Consider the following 15,382-nt stretch of genomic DNA (forward strand, 5'->3'; position numbering starts at 1 on the left):
AACTGCATTTCACTGTAATCAGTTCCTGATGAAGCAGTTTTATTACTAATACAATAAGAGCGTTTATATGGGTCTGAGTATCATTAAGTCCACTGTGACTGACTTATTATTTCTCTCTCTCTGTTCATAAGGACACTTTTCTGGACAATAAAGAAATCAACAATCGGTATAGTACAAAGGGAAAGACTTTCTAAAAGGATTCTTGTGAACTTTGTTTCAGAGTCGACAGCAGATCTTTGGTGATTCTGATGATTATTCATTATTGAAAACAACATTCAGAAAGTCAAAGTAAAGTTCAGACGTTGGAGCTTTTATAAGCAGTGAAAATGGATTCACTCTCTGTGGAAGAATTTTCTTGTCCCGTGTGCTGTGAAATCTACAAGAATCCTGTTGTTCTGTCGTGTAGTCACAGTGTGTGTAAAGAGTGTCTTCAACAGTTCTGGAAAACCAAGAGAACTCAGGAGTGTCCCGTCTGCAGGAGCAGATTTTTAAGAGAAAAACCTCCTTGTAATCTGGCATTGAAGAACTTATGTGAGATGTTTGTGAAGGAGAGAAATGAGGAGGAGATCTGCAGTTTACACAGTGAGAAACTCAAACTCTTCTGTCTGGACGATAAACAGCCGGTGTGTTTAGTGTGCAGAGATTCACAAAAACACACCAATCACAAATTCAGACCCATCAGTGAAGTTTTTCGATCTTACAAGGTACAACAAACTTCTTGAGTCATATGCAAGGACAAAATAAATAGCTTTAAACAATATTTATCATACTATATATTACATACAGGAACATATTACAGTATTTTCACTTTGTTAAATTTCAGGAGGAACTCAATACAGCACTGAAATCTTTACAAAAGAAACTCAAACGCACAGAAAACATGAAAGGAGAGTGTGATAAATCAGTTGGACACATCAAGGTGAGGATACAGAATCAACAATCAAACACATTTGCTGATAAATGATGTGATGTGTGTGAATGCAGAGCTGATTGAAGTGAATTTGATGTGATTTCAGACTCAAGCTGAGCACACAGAGCGCCAGATTAAAGAGCAGTTTAAGAAGCTTCATGAGTTTCTCCGACATGAAGAAGAAGCTACAATCACTGAACTGAGAGAGGAAGAGGAGCAGAAGAGTCAGATGATGAAGAAGAAGCTTGAGGAGATGAACACACACATCTCAGCTCTTTCACACACAATCGAAGACATGGAGGAAATGATGAAAGCCAATGATCGATGTCTCATTTCTAAAGGTGACAGTCAAACTCTCATCATTGATTTCTGCTCTTATTGATCATTTGAGGAGCTCATCAAGTGTTTTTTTGTCTTTTGCAGAACTTTAATGTGACAATGGAAAGGTAAGTGTCTCCTCTCTATGGTTGTGAAGTCAAAGTCACTGCAGTACTGACTCCTGAATGTTCTTCCAGAGTCCAGATCTCACAGCCGGATCCACAGATGACTTCTGGAGCTTTCATTCATGTGCCACATTACTTGGGCAACCTGACATGAGTCTGGAAGAAGATGCGAGACATTGTCCACAAGAGTGAGTCCACAAAACATCTCTGCTCGCACACTGAGAGTGTGACATTTGAATATTTACACAAAAAAACAAAAGTGTGTACTCCATTATAAACATGACAATAATATACACTATACACACTTTTAAAGTTTGTGTTGTGATTCACTGTTAAACACTGATAATAAAACATGAGTGTGTAACTAATAACAACACTGACAATATCTGATAGTGTTTCATCAATATGACAAGTGTTCATAATTCATAATAATCTGTATATGATTCACTCTTGATGATTATATGAACATCTGTTGATTGTTTTCTCTCATCAGCTCCTGTGATTCTGGATCCAAACACTGCAAGTCCACATATGATCCTGTCTGATGATCTGACCAGTGTGAGATACAACAAGAAGAGACAAATATTACCTGATAATCCAGAGAGAATTGACTGTGATTCGTGTGTTCTGGGTTCAGAGGGCTTTAACTCAGGAACACACTGCTGGGATGTGGAGATTAAAGGCAATATAGACTGGACTCTTGGAGTAACTACAGCATCAAACCCGAGGAAGGGAGATGATTTCTTTAACACTGATGTCTGGAGTGTGGAGTATATTGAGGATGATGTGGAGGATGGTGTGTTTAAAGTCACACAGAATCTTGAGCGTGTGAGAGTTCATCTGGATTATGATGGAGGAAAAGTGTCATTCTCTGATCCTGTAACTAACACACATCTACACACATTCACACACACATTTACACACACACTCTTGCCATTTTTCAGGAGTTATGATGATGTCACTCCTCTGAGGATTTTACCAGTTAAATTCACAGTAATATCTGATCCTGCTCACTGAACATCTCACAAGTATTTAGTCATTGATGCAATCTTAGAACATTTAGATTTCCAAAGGTTAAATATGTCAATAATAACTCAACATAGTCTACAAAAACTCAACAGATAAGATTGAATGATCTCATCAGTCATATGAGTGAGTTTTCTTAACATGATTTTTGTCATTTGTAAGTTCATAGAAATCAATTAAATGTGATCATATGTTTGATATTTGCTCCACACTTCATCTTTACCAGTTTACTCTCATCTTAACTACCAGTAACTCACTGAACCTTTAATCTAACCAGCTCCGTCTCATAAAGGGGCGATTGAAGATCCAGAATACAGTGTACAATTACAGGATTTTACAATCATTTTCACAGATTTGTCCACCCGATCTCTTCATTCAGTTGTCTTTTGTAACTTGTATGTTGACAAAGCAGTTCATCTCTCTCCCAAAATGCTCCACAATCACCAAAAGATTTCCTACATGTTTTAAAATAAGTGCACTCAACTGAAGTGTCTGTTATATCTTCTCAGTGAAGTGTTAAAACTCTGTGATAAAAGAATAAATGAAAGTATATTTACATGAAATGAGCATTAAAGAGGGTTTAAACAATAACAACATTGACAGTAATCAGATGAAAATATCTGACAGTGTTTCAGCAACAATCCAAGAGTTTATTTATAATAATTCACTCATGATAATTATATTAATATCAGAACTTGTTCTTTCAGTTTCTGTGATTCTGGATCATTATTTAGATTATTTCTGATGTGCTATGAATGTATGATAAAGATTATATGTCCATTCTGAATAAAACATTAATCATTTAATTGTGTTATGTCTTGATGCACCTCTAGATGGCGCTATGAGCCAATATAAAGTGAAAATAAATAATTAAATCCTCTGTGTATGGGAGAGGAGAGAGAGACCTGAGGTAATGGCCGTTGAACCCATTTCCATGGATGTAGCAAGTGATCATGATTACTTGAACAACCCCCCCACACACACACACACTCAACTTTTGGTCCAGTTGCTATGTAACATCCCAGGATGATTTCTCTTCCCAGTCCAGCCCTGCTTTCTAGCCACACCAATGTCTCGGTCTGGGACTTGGTGCTGGTATTAAATGTGCTTACATGGTCCCCATTTGAGCCACTAGAGGTGGTAATTTTACACATACTCTCACTGAAGACTTTGCTGCTAATGGCTTTGGCATCAGTCAAACAATGTGGGCACTTTCAAGCACTTTTGTTCAAAAACTCCAGAGTTTGGACCAGGTCATGCACCCAAAGTGCTGGCAACCCCCTTTAGGGCTAAGTTTGCTACCTTACAAGCAATCTCCCCTCCTTACTTTGAGTCGAATGAGGCTAAGAGACTAAACCCTGTGAGGGCATTAAGCATGTACATTCACCAAATGAGTCCATTCAGGGTGTCAGAACAACTTTTGTTTGCTTCGGAGGGCGCACAAAGGGTTTGGCCATCTTCAAGCAAATAATGTGCCGCTGGATCGTGGATGCTATTGCGCTCACATATGATCAGCTAGGCACACAATGCCCCAGAGTATGACCTTCTCCTGGGCATGGGTGGAAGACGTGTCTCTAGAAGCCATATTTCTGGCTGCAGGTCAGGCTTCCCTTAACACCTTTACCGGGTTTTACAACCTGCATGTATCCTCTCTCTCTTCCCAGATCTTTACAGGGGAAGAAGGTTGATCACTGACCAGATGGTTTGTATTGGTGTTAGAAGCTCTGGTTTCTCCACTCCCAGAGGTGAGATTAAGAACATATGTACAATGTTAATCACTGCTCTGTCGGCTTGTGTCATTGTGAGAGAATCCATGATTCACTACCCTGATGGGGGCACAAGGAGGAAATACAAAAAAAGACCAAAAAAAGTCAGAATATATTGAATTCATATAAGGTGATGATGACTTTTGAGAATACCTCAGGAAAACATATGCATCCAATAGGGCTATCGAAGGCTATAGGAAAAATGATTGGATCTGTTAGAATGGCTAGATTCTAGCCATTCTCCTGTGAGAGCTCTTCGGCCTCTGCCACAACGCCAGGGCTCACACCCTCCTCCATCTGCTCGAGGTGAACCAAAAACAACTGATACCAGCTCTCAGTGATATGTGTTGGGTCCCCGCTATGATAACAGTAACTTTCTCAAATGTTTACAAAACAAGCGGGAACCCAGTGTGCCTGTATCAATCTCTATTGCTGTTCGATTACATCATAGAAAGTCTAAGGCCTTCAAAAGCCGTACAGCAAACCCATCTAATCTGGTGCCTATTACACGCCAAACTAAGATTGCTGTGGGGACAAAAACTGTTAAGTTAGCACTTTTAAACATCCGCTCACTTAAAAATAAATCACTTCTAGTCAATGACTTAATAAGCACATACAACCTGGATTTTATGTTTCTAAATGAAACTTGGCTAGAAGACAGCTGTAGTGCAACAGTCCTTAATGAAACATCCCCTCCTAACTTTACTTATTTGAGTGTCTGCAGAGAAGGTAGAAGAGGTGGGGGTTTAGCTGCTCTTTTTAAAGATGTCTATCAATGTAAGCAAATATCATTTGGGAATTACCCGTCTTTCGAATATCTGGGTAGTGTGTTAAAAGGTGCTCCATGCATTTTACTTATCATTATTTACAGGCCTCCAAAATACTCTCCAGCCTTCGCTGAGGACTTTAAAGAACGGTTATCAACAATTACCTCAGAGTTTGACTGTTTTGCCATTGCTGGAGACTTTAACATTCACATAGATAATGCAGAAACCAATATGACAAAAGAAATCATAACTGTTTTAAAAACTTTTGATCTGACTCAGCATGTACATGGACCCACACACAATCATGGACACACTCTAGATTTACTTATCAGTAAGGGTCTAAACATTTCATCGATTGTTATTAAGGATGTAGCACTGTCTGATCATTTCTGTGTTTTCTTTGATATATTGATCTCTCCTGCCATTGAAGCTAGATCTGTGTCTGTCAAGAAGAGATGCTTAAATGAGAACACTAGTGTACTATTTATGAAGGCTATATCTTTAACACCAAGTATATCTGCTGACTCTGTTGATATTCTCCTTGATTCTTTTAACTCAAAAGTTAAAAGTGTAATTGATGATATTGCTCCTGTGAAAGTCAGGAAGAAGAGTGGCAGACAAAAAGCACCTTGGAGAAACTCAACAGCAGTGCAAAATATGAAAAGACAATGCAGAAAAGGAGAGCATGTGGCGGAAGACAAAACTTGTAGTCCATTATAACATCTACAAAGACAGCATCCATGCTTTTAATATGGAACTAGGCAAAGCTAGACAGACTTTCTTCTCGAATATTATAAACAGCAACTTAAACAACACACGCACTCTTTTTGCGACTGTAGAGAGACTGACAAACCCCCCAAGCCAGATTCCCAGTGAAATGCTCTCAGACAGCAAGTGCAGTGAGTTTGCTTCTTTCTTCTCTGAAAAAATCAATAATATCAGAAAGGTGATCAGCACATCCATGAGTTGTGCTGGGGTCAGACAAATCAAACCACAACCTGAGAAAGTAGTTACTATGTCTGATTTCAAAGAAATTGATGGCAAAATTTTGGAAGAAACCATACAGCACCTTAAAACATCAACCTACGCCCTTGATGCACTTCCCACATCTTTTTCAAAAGTGTGTTCAACTGTTTCGAAGCAGATCTCCTAGAAGTGATAAACTCTTCACTTCTCTCTGGGAGTTTTCCAAACTCCCTGAAAACTGCAGTTGTCAAGCCCCTCTTGAAAAGAGCAATCTGGATAAGACCATATTAAGCAACTATAGACCGATCTCAAATCTTCCTTTCATAGGCAAGATCATTGAAAAAGTTGTCTTCAATCAGCTGAACAAATTCTTGAACTCAAATGGATACTTTGACAATTTTCAATCTGGTTTCCGATCGCATCACAGCACAGAGACAAGCTCATAAAGATAATAAACGATATTCGGCTTAAATACTGATACAGGCAAATTATCAGTACTGGTACTACTCGACCTCAGTGCTGCATTTGACACTGTCGATCACAACATACTTCTTGACAGGCTGGAAAACTGGGTGGGGCTTTCTGGGATGGTCCTAAAATGGTTCAGGTCATACTTAGAAGGGAGAGGTTATTATGTGAGTATAGGAGACCATAAGTCTGAGTGGACGTCCATGACATGCGGAGTCCCTCAAGGCTCAATTCTTGCGCCACTCCTGTTCAACCTGTATGCTCCCAATGAGCCAAATAATGAAAAAGAACCAAATTGCTTACCACAGCTATGCAGACGACACACTGATCTACTTAGCCCTATCACCTAACGATTACAGCCCCATTGACTCCCTGTGCCAATGCATTGATGAAGTTAACAGTTGGATGTGCCAAAACTTTCTTCAGTTAAACAAAGACAAAACTGAAGTCATTGTGTTTGGAAACAAAGATGACGTTCTCAAGGTGAATGCATACCTTGACGCTAGGGGTCAAACAACTAAAAATCAAGTCAGGAATCTTGGTGTGTCTCTAGAGTCAGATCTTAGTTTCAGTAGTCATGTCAAAGCAATAACTAAATCAGCATACTATCAACTGAAAAATATTGCAAGAATTAGATGCTTTGTTTCCAGTCAAGACCTAGAGAAACTTGTGCATGCTTTCATCACCAGCAGGGTGGATTACTGTAATGGACTCCTCACTGGCCTTCCCAAAAAGACCATAAGACAGTTGCAGCTCATACAGAACGCTGCTGCCAGGATTCTGAGCAGAACCAGAAAATATGAACACATCACACCAGTCCTCAGGTCTTTACACTGGCTCCCAGTTACATTTAGGATTGATTTTAAAGTATTATTACTGGTATATAAATCACTCAATGGGCTAGGACCTCAATATATTGCAGATATGCTCACTGAATATAAACCCAACAGATCACTCAGATCATTAGGATCACATCAGCTAGAAATACCAAGGGTTCACTCTAAGCAAGGAGAGTCTGCTTTTAGCTATTATGCCAGCCGCAGCTGGAACCAGCTTCCAGAAGAGATCAGATGTGCTCCTACAGTAGTCACATTCAAATCCAGACTCAAAACACATCAGCTGTGCATTTACTGAATGAGCACTGTGCCACTGTGTGTCCGACTGTTTGTACTGTATTTTATTTTATTTTATTCTAAACTGTTTCAATTATTCTTATTTTTTTATTCTTATTTTAATCTCTTCTATGTAAAGCACTTTGAATTACCATTGTGTATGAAATGTGCTATATAAATAAACTTGCCTTGCCTTGCCTTGCCTAGATGTCTGGGACAAAGGAGATCGTTCTGGTGATCGTTCATGATGTTGCTCGAAGAAACATGCTTTTTAAGATTAAAGAGTTGAAGGAGAAAAGCTCTCAATGCGATAGGTTGGGGTATCTAGGGTGGAAAGGGGAGTAATTACTGGAATTCCAACATATTCAAACTAATGAAATTAAGGAGAATCTAAAAGGAGGTAAAATAGTGAATGTAAGAAGACTGTTTAAAAACAATGTGGGACAGCGGCAAGAGAGCTTGAGTATGTTGTTGGCAATTGAAGGAAGAATTTTGGATAAAGTGCAAATGGGATATATCAGTTACCCAGTTAGAGAATATGTGCCTAGACCTTTGAGATGCTTCAAATGTCAGCATGTTGGACATGTGGCAGCAGTCTGCAAGGGAAAATTGAGATGTGTTAAATGCAGAGGGGAGCATGAGTATGATAAGTGTCCTGAAATGGATATTTTATAATGTTGTGATTGTGGAGGTTCTCACAGTGCAGCATATGGAGGGTGTGAGATGCAAATAGAAGCTAGAGAAGTTAAAGGATATAAAGTGACTTATGTGGATGCACTAAAGGCCTGTGGGAATAGGGAAAGCAGAGAAAATGAGATGGTATATAAGAATAAACCATTAGAACATTGTGATCACCAATGTTCACTAAAAGAGAATTCATTGGTAATGACAAAAGAGAACTTTTTGGCATTTATTGTCAAGGTTATTAATTTTACAGCAAAGCTCTCAAGCAGATCATTGAAGATTAAAACGATTTTGAAAGCTTCAATGTTGGAATTTCAGCCAACATGATTCATGATATTCTTACTCGATCAACTTTGCATGAAACCTCTCAGTTTTCTGACTAGCTTGATGGTATTTAGTGTGTTGCAATGGAATGCAAGAAGTCCGATAGTGATGCTGTGTGGAAGAGAGGCCGAAACATTTCTCATGGGAATTGAAGTCATTAAAAAGTAGGAACAATGGTCAATAGATTGGAGATTTAAAATGTCAACAAGCAAATCATGTTGTATGTGCTATACTCAGAAAATAGACATTCCCAATAATTTAGAATTATTACTAAATGGAAAATCAATAGAACGTGTGAAAGTAAGTTTCTAGGTATGTGGTTTGATAGCCGTTATACGTGGAAGAATCATACAGATGAAATGGACAAGAAATGTCTGACAATTTGAGCAATAGCAGCAAAGAATGGGGAGCAGAAAGAACATCATCATTGAAGATATATCAAGCCATGAAAAGGTCTGTGCTTGATTATGGATGCATGATTTATGGTGCTGCTTCAATAACCTTAAATTAATTCAATAAAATACAGCGCAGAGCTCTCAGAATATGTCTTGGAGCAGTTAAGTCGACAGCGGTTAATACTTTGCTATTTGAGGCAAATGAGAGACCAATGAATTTACCCACAATATAATTGTCATTGGTATATTGGGCAACCTTGAAGAGTCAAGCTGGAAGCCATATTGCTTCTGATGTTTTAAATAAGTGTTGGGAGTATATAAATAAATAAGGAAGGGGTTTTGGGTGGATTGTAAACAGAATGTTTAATGCGTCACCTTTATGGAGTGCAGGTCCATCATGGATGTTCCCTGACGTAGAAACAGATTTGAAGATGCCAGATAAAAGAAGAGAATGTGAAAATTAAGGACAAATTAAACATAATGTAAATAAGCATATCAAGGAAAGATTTTATACAAGAACTCAAATATATACGGATGGTTCAAGAGACACAAATCTAGGGATTACAGGAGTGGGAGTATATATTCCAGATCTTGATATAACTATATCATAGAGACTAACATCAGAGTTGTCCATATATGCTGTAGAAATGGTTGCTATTATTATTATAGGATTAATGTGGGTAGAGGAGATAAGACCAGACAGAGTGCTGGTGTCTTCTGATTCTGCATCTGTTTTAAAACACTTTCTACCCAACAGTCATCATGGAAAGATCTTATGAATTCAATATTTATGTTGCTGTGGCATATATAGAGGAAAGGAGTGGAAGTAGGATGCATGTAGAGATATCTGGTAATGAAGTGGCAGATGAGCAGCTAAAAATGCTTTAAAAAGGAAAGAAGAGGATGTTGACGTTCCTTTGGGTAAAGGTGATATTAAATCCATTATAAGGAGAAATATTGTTAAAGAATGGCAAGAGGTTTGGGATAATAACTGTAAGGGTAGACATTTATATAAGATTCATTAAAATGGTAGATATTAAAATTAACATTTGTGGAAGAAATAGAAAAGAAGAGGTTATATAAGTAGGTTAAGACTTGGACATTCAGGCTTGAATTCATCACTGTATATAATACATGAAATACATGTACATGAAAATGGTTTATGTGAGTATTGTGGAGGAAAAGAAACAGTTGAGCATGTAATATTTGAATGTAGTAGACATGAAGAGGAGAGAAGAGAGTTAATATTATATTTAAATAATTTGTATTTTGGATTTGTATTGTGTTGGGAGTACAATAGGGATCAAGTAGGGTACAGGTCTTTGATGCAGTACACAAATAGAACAGGTTTGAATAAAACAATTTAATATACATTAGATTAATGATGCTATTCCACACTTTTAGGATCATGAGGGGTTCTGTGTGGAGGATGGAGGAGCTGAACAAACAGCGTCACCTGAATCACGGGGTCTTGATTAAACTAGAGTGGGACAAAACTATGGGATCAAAATCCCGTCAAATGTATTGCAGTCATGGATCCAAAAATAATAAGCATGAATAAAAATAATAAGCATGAATAAAAATAATAAGCTCTAATAAAAAAAATGAATAAGCGCAAAAATAAATAAAAAGCGCAGATCATCCACACAGGTCTCAGATGCGGAGGCAACTGATATTCGTCCTCCGTCACCCAGATTGAGTCACTGCGCCACCACGAGGATTTAGAGCGCATTGGGAATTTGGCATTAAAAAGGGAGCTCAGATAAAAAAAAAATGAATCAAAAGTATATAAACACATTTAAAATATGCTGCAAAAAAATGCAATTAAATTAAAGCAAAGTCATCAGCATTTCAAACAAAATCATGTTTCTTTGGGTATATTAGTGTTTTTTGTACTCTGAATATTTTGCTCATATTTTAATTTATTTGTACGCTTACGCTGTATTTTTCTTTGCTTTTGTTTCCATGTTCTGCTCTTGATTTTCCAAAACTTGTGAGTACTTTCATGTAAATCAGGGGCGTTTTACGTCCCTATTGGTCCACTAGCTCTTGATCGACAGCTCCTCCTCTAGCCAATCATCGGAGAGGAGAGTGACGTCACTCCCGTCGCGACTCCGACGACTGCAGCTCAATATTATATTATTTGTGCTTGATAGATTCGCGGCTTGTGTCTGTTTTGAGGATTTTCTGCATCTCTAGGACACGATGTTTGTCCGAGTAGGTCATTATCATCGTCCGTTAACACATGTATCGAGTCAGATGAATTTAGTTAACAGAGTCTTTAGTTTAGCAATTATTTAAAACTTCTTTGTTTGTAGGTTATTGGCTGAATATATAAAACTAACAAGGCTGTGTTGTTGTGGATGTTTGATGCATGTTTATTTTTAAGGGAGTGTTTATGATAGTTGGGAGAGAATGAAAACGAAAGAATGGAAAGAGGGTTCTTTGTGCCTGCAGCATCAAAGAACCCTCTTTGAGCAGCCCTCAGCTCTGTCACCAGGCAGTTCAGTGTGATTTTGACATCAGACCTGCAAACAATGTACCTGAAACTGCTACCCCAGAGTTCTGTCCAGTGGGGGTAGTACAATCTGTCATGACAGCAAGTGCTGCTCCGTTCTTTGGGTGGACTGCAGAGGAACTATTTTCTGCCCAGGCAACTGACACCGATTTTGCCCCCATCAGAAGGTGGCTAGAGGAAAGTGTGGAACGACCCTCCTGGGACAATGTGTTGCCCTATGGACTGGCAACTAAAGCTTACTGGAGCCAGTGGAAGAGACTGTACCTAAAGGATGGCATTCTGGTACGGCGCTTCTATCTAATGGAGGGTCCTGAGTTTTACCCACAAATCCTCTTGCCACAAGTGTTCCGTCAGGATTTCATGCATCAAATGCACGATGGGCCAGTGGGTGGACACTTCGGGGTGGAGCGGACACAAAAGGAGGTAGATCCTTTTCATATTTGGCACCTAAACTATGGAATAGTCTCCCAAACACTGTTCGAGATGCAGACACACACTCTCAGTTTAAGTCTAGACTAAAGACTCATCTATTTAGCCAGGCATACACCTAATTTATCCCACAATTAGGCTGCTTTAGTTGGGTCTGCCGGAACTAGAAACATTGAGCATGATCTCAAACTCTGCAATAAATTCAATGGCATCTACGCTTACATCTTTTTATTTGTTTCCCTGTCTCAACCTCGGGACTCCTATCCTGAGGTCACCAGAACCGGCTAGATCCAGCTCCATTCCTGCTTCATGTTGGACTCCACTGCTACATGTCGCTGAATGATGATGACTAAATGCAGCCGGTGCCAAACATCACTTCAATCTATTATGACAGACTTTAGAGGATGAAATGATGCCAACTCCAACCTGCATCACCTCGGTCTATTGATGGACTACGATCGTGAAATGGAATGCTTAGACTAACTATTGCCAACAAAAGCCTTCGTCGGCCAATTAACAAGGACAATTGCATCTATGTGAACTTCTGCAATTAATCTAGATGGACTTCAAAGCCTGTGGTCATTAATCTTACAGTTCAAACACAATCGATTTTTAATCACTGACCCTTAACACTTAGTTTAATAATTTTAAAACATAATTTTACCTATACATAATTAATATTTACATTACATTCATAATGTTAGCCAGAGGGGAACTGGCCCCCACAGTGAGTCTGGTTTCTCCCAAGGTTATTTTTCTCCATTAATCTACATCTTATGGAGTTTTGTGTTCCTTGCCACAGTCGCCTACGGCTTGCTCACTGGGGTTATTAACTCTTTCCCTGCCAGCGTTTAAAAAAAAAAAAAAAGTTGGCAGCCACCGCCAGGGTTTTTGACGATTTTCGCTAAACTTGAATGGCCCGCAGAATATTTTCTTCCATGAATATATGAAGATGCTATATATCACAATAAAGATCTGAGCCTCTGCTTTTAGGCAAAAAAAAAAAGATTTTATTTTATCTTCATTTGTTATTTTTATTGCCATTTGAACAGAGGTAGGTTTTGTCAAAAACAACATTTCGGACAAAAAGCTGAGAAAAAGGCATTTCTATCTACATTTTGAGCTACATTCTCACTACTCCACTTCACATTTAAGACGATCGCAGTCTGTTTCTTTGATCAAAGAGTTGCGTACTCTTTCAAAACATGTGTGCGGGTCTTCCTTCCACCTAAAACACGGATACCCGGAAAATTCGATGTTTGGCGGAATTATTGTGGCGGGGAAGCTTTTTTTCATAAAACCCGGAAAATTCCGTGTTTGGCAGGGAAAGAGTTAATATAATTACCATTTAATTATTTTTAAACTATTAAAAATCTAATTTTGTCTAAATTACACAATGATGATTAATCGACTTTATGGACGTTGCAGTTTTTGTCATCTGTTAATGCTGATGTTTTGTGAAGCTGCTTTGAAACGATGTGTGTTGTGAAAGGCGCTATACAAATAAAATTGACTTGACTTGACTTGACAATGTCTCGGCTGCAAACCAGGTATTACTGGTACCAGATGCGAGCTGATGTTACACTTTGGTGTCGTACGTGCACCAGCTGTGCTGCATAGGCCCGACCCACAAAGAGGCCTCAAGCGCCTATGGGCACTGTACGAGTGGGGGTTCCTATGGAAAGGATCGCTGTTGATTTGATGGGTCCCATGAATGAAACTGAACGTTTCAATCGTTACATTCTGGTGCTGCAGGACTATTTCACCAAGTGGGTGGAAGCCTACCCCCTGCCCAATGACCGAGCTGTCACCGTTGCAGAGATTATAGTTGCTGAATGGGTGTGTCGCTACGGAGCACCGTCGACACTACATAGCGACCAAGGCTCTAACTTTGAATCGGAGGTCTTCCAAACAATGTGTGACCTACTGGGAATTGAAAAGACCCGAACGACCCCTTTCCGACCTCAGTCTGATGGGCAAGTCGAGCGATTTAATGCCACCATCCTAGCCACCACTTCGGAACGTTGTCACTGGGAATGGGATATCATGGTTCCCTTTGCTGTGATGGCTTACCGAGCTACCAAACATAGCTCCACCGGCTTCACTCCTAATATGATGCTCTTTGGCGGGAGTTGACGGAGCCCATTGACCTAGTAGCAGGAATGCCCCCAGCAATACCTCAGTTCAAACTCCCCACAATACATTGCTGAGACAAGAGAAAGGCTGGAGTTGGCACATCAAATTGCCAGAGATGCTTTGGGTCGATCTGTTGAGCGTGCCAAAAAGCAATACGACAAGAGAGTTGCTAGGACACGCTATAAAGTTGGTGATGCTGTGTGGTATCTCATAAAAGGGACTAAACGGGTGAAAAATAAGATCAGGAAGTTCCTTCCTGCTTATGAGGGTCCTTACTTTATCCTAGGACACCTGGATGATTTGGTGTAACGAATTCAGAAAAGCCGTACCATTCCCGGCAACCTCTGGAGAACAGCTGGGTGTTTAAAGGCTCAGAAGCCTGGCAGCCCCAGGAGGTCCCTATTCCCAGTCTTGGAGCAGAGTTCAGTGATCTTGACCTGGACCTCACTCGCCTCTTCACGGAAGAACCTGTAAATGTCAACGGCATGGACAACGTGCCTGTACTTGATGAAGCATATTGTGTGCCAATGGCAGAACAGGAGAATAAAGATGTTCAGTGCAGTGAAGGTAGCATGGTGCGACAGAGTCAAACAGGGACTGTTAACGGCCAAATAGGGGGTAGGCCGCAACGAGTGAGAAGACCACCAAAGTGGTTTGGTGACTGGACTAATTGATGCTTAATTGTTGAAAAAAAAAAAATTCTGAAACATGCTGTCTGTTAATGTTGTTTATTTTCTGTGCATACCCGGGTGGATTGTAACTGTTTTGTTGTGTTGAAATAAGGAAAAAAAGCTATGGCTGTGTTAACTAAGAGTAAACTATTTTTTTTTGTGTGTGTGTGGATGTAATGCAATGGCTTCTGCTAATTTCTTCTTTCGGCAGGAGAATTTGAAGAGGAAATTCCATTGTCTTACTGAACTCGAACCGTATTTGAACTGGATTACTGTTGCTTTCATAATGGACTGTGCATAGTGAACTCTTAAGCCCCCTGCACCGTGCTACCCCTCCGTGCAGCCTTATGGACTGTGTACTCCATCGTGTGGGGTTAGATAACATGGGCCAATGTCTCTATTGAGTGGAGTTTGCAAAAATGGACTGTATGCTCCGTCAAATGGAGTTTGGACTAAAAAAAAAAAAAAACAGGAGACAGTATGTTGAATGTATTTCTGCCTGTTATTTGCACTGTGAAATTATGTTGATGCATTTCATGTTTATATTAAGGGGTGCTGGATTGGTGTTAAAGTTAATCACCATCCAGAGTGGGGAGTAGTGTTGTGGGACAAGGGTGGAGGGAGAACTATTACTTTAAGATTGTAAGAATGTGGTTTTGTAGTTCTAACGGAGTGTTTTATGGGTAGTGAAGTCCGGGAAGAAGCGTGGTCAGTAGTGTTGCTCTGTAAAAAAATATGGGAGAGCCATAGAGTTGTTCTGTTACATT

General features: G+C 39.4%; 1 pseudogene; it reads left to right on the forward strand.

Annotated features, from left to right (window-relative positions):
• Nucleotides 1-326: 326 nt before the first annotated feature.
• LOC127652465 (nuclear factor 7, ovary-like) overlaps nt 327-15,382 on the forward strand; it is a 74,382-nt pseudogene continuing 59,326 nt past the window's right edge.

The sequence above is a fragment of the Xyrauchen texanus genome, chromosome 12, assembly GCF_025860055.1.
Source record: "Xyrauchen texanus isolate HMW12.3.18 chromosome 12, RBS_HiC_50CHRs, whole genome shotgun sequence".
Taxonomy (NCBI): Eukaryota; Metazoa; Chordata; class Actinopteri; order Cypriniformes; family Catostomidae; genus Xyrauchen; species Xyrauchen texanus.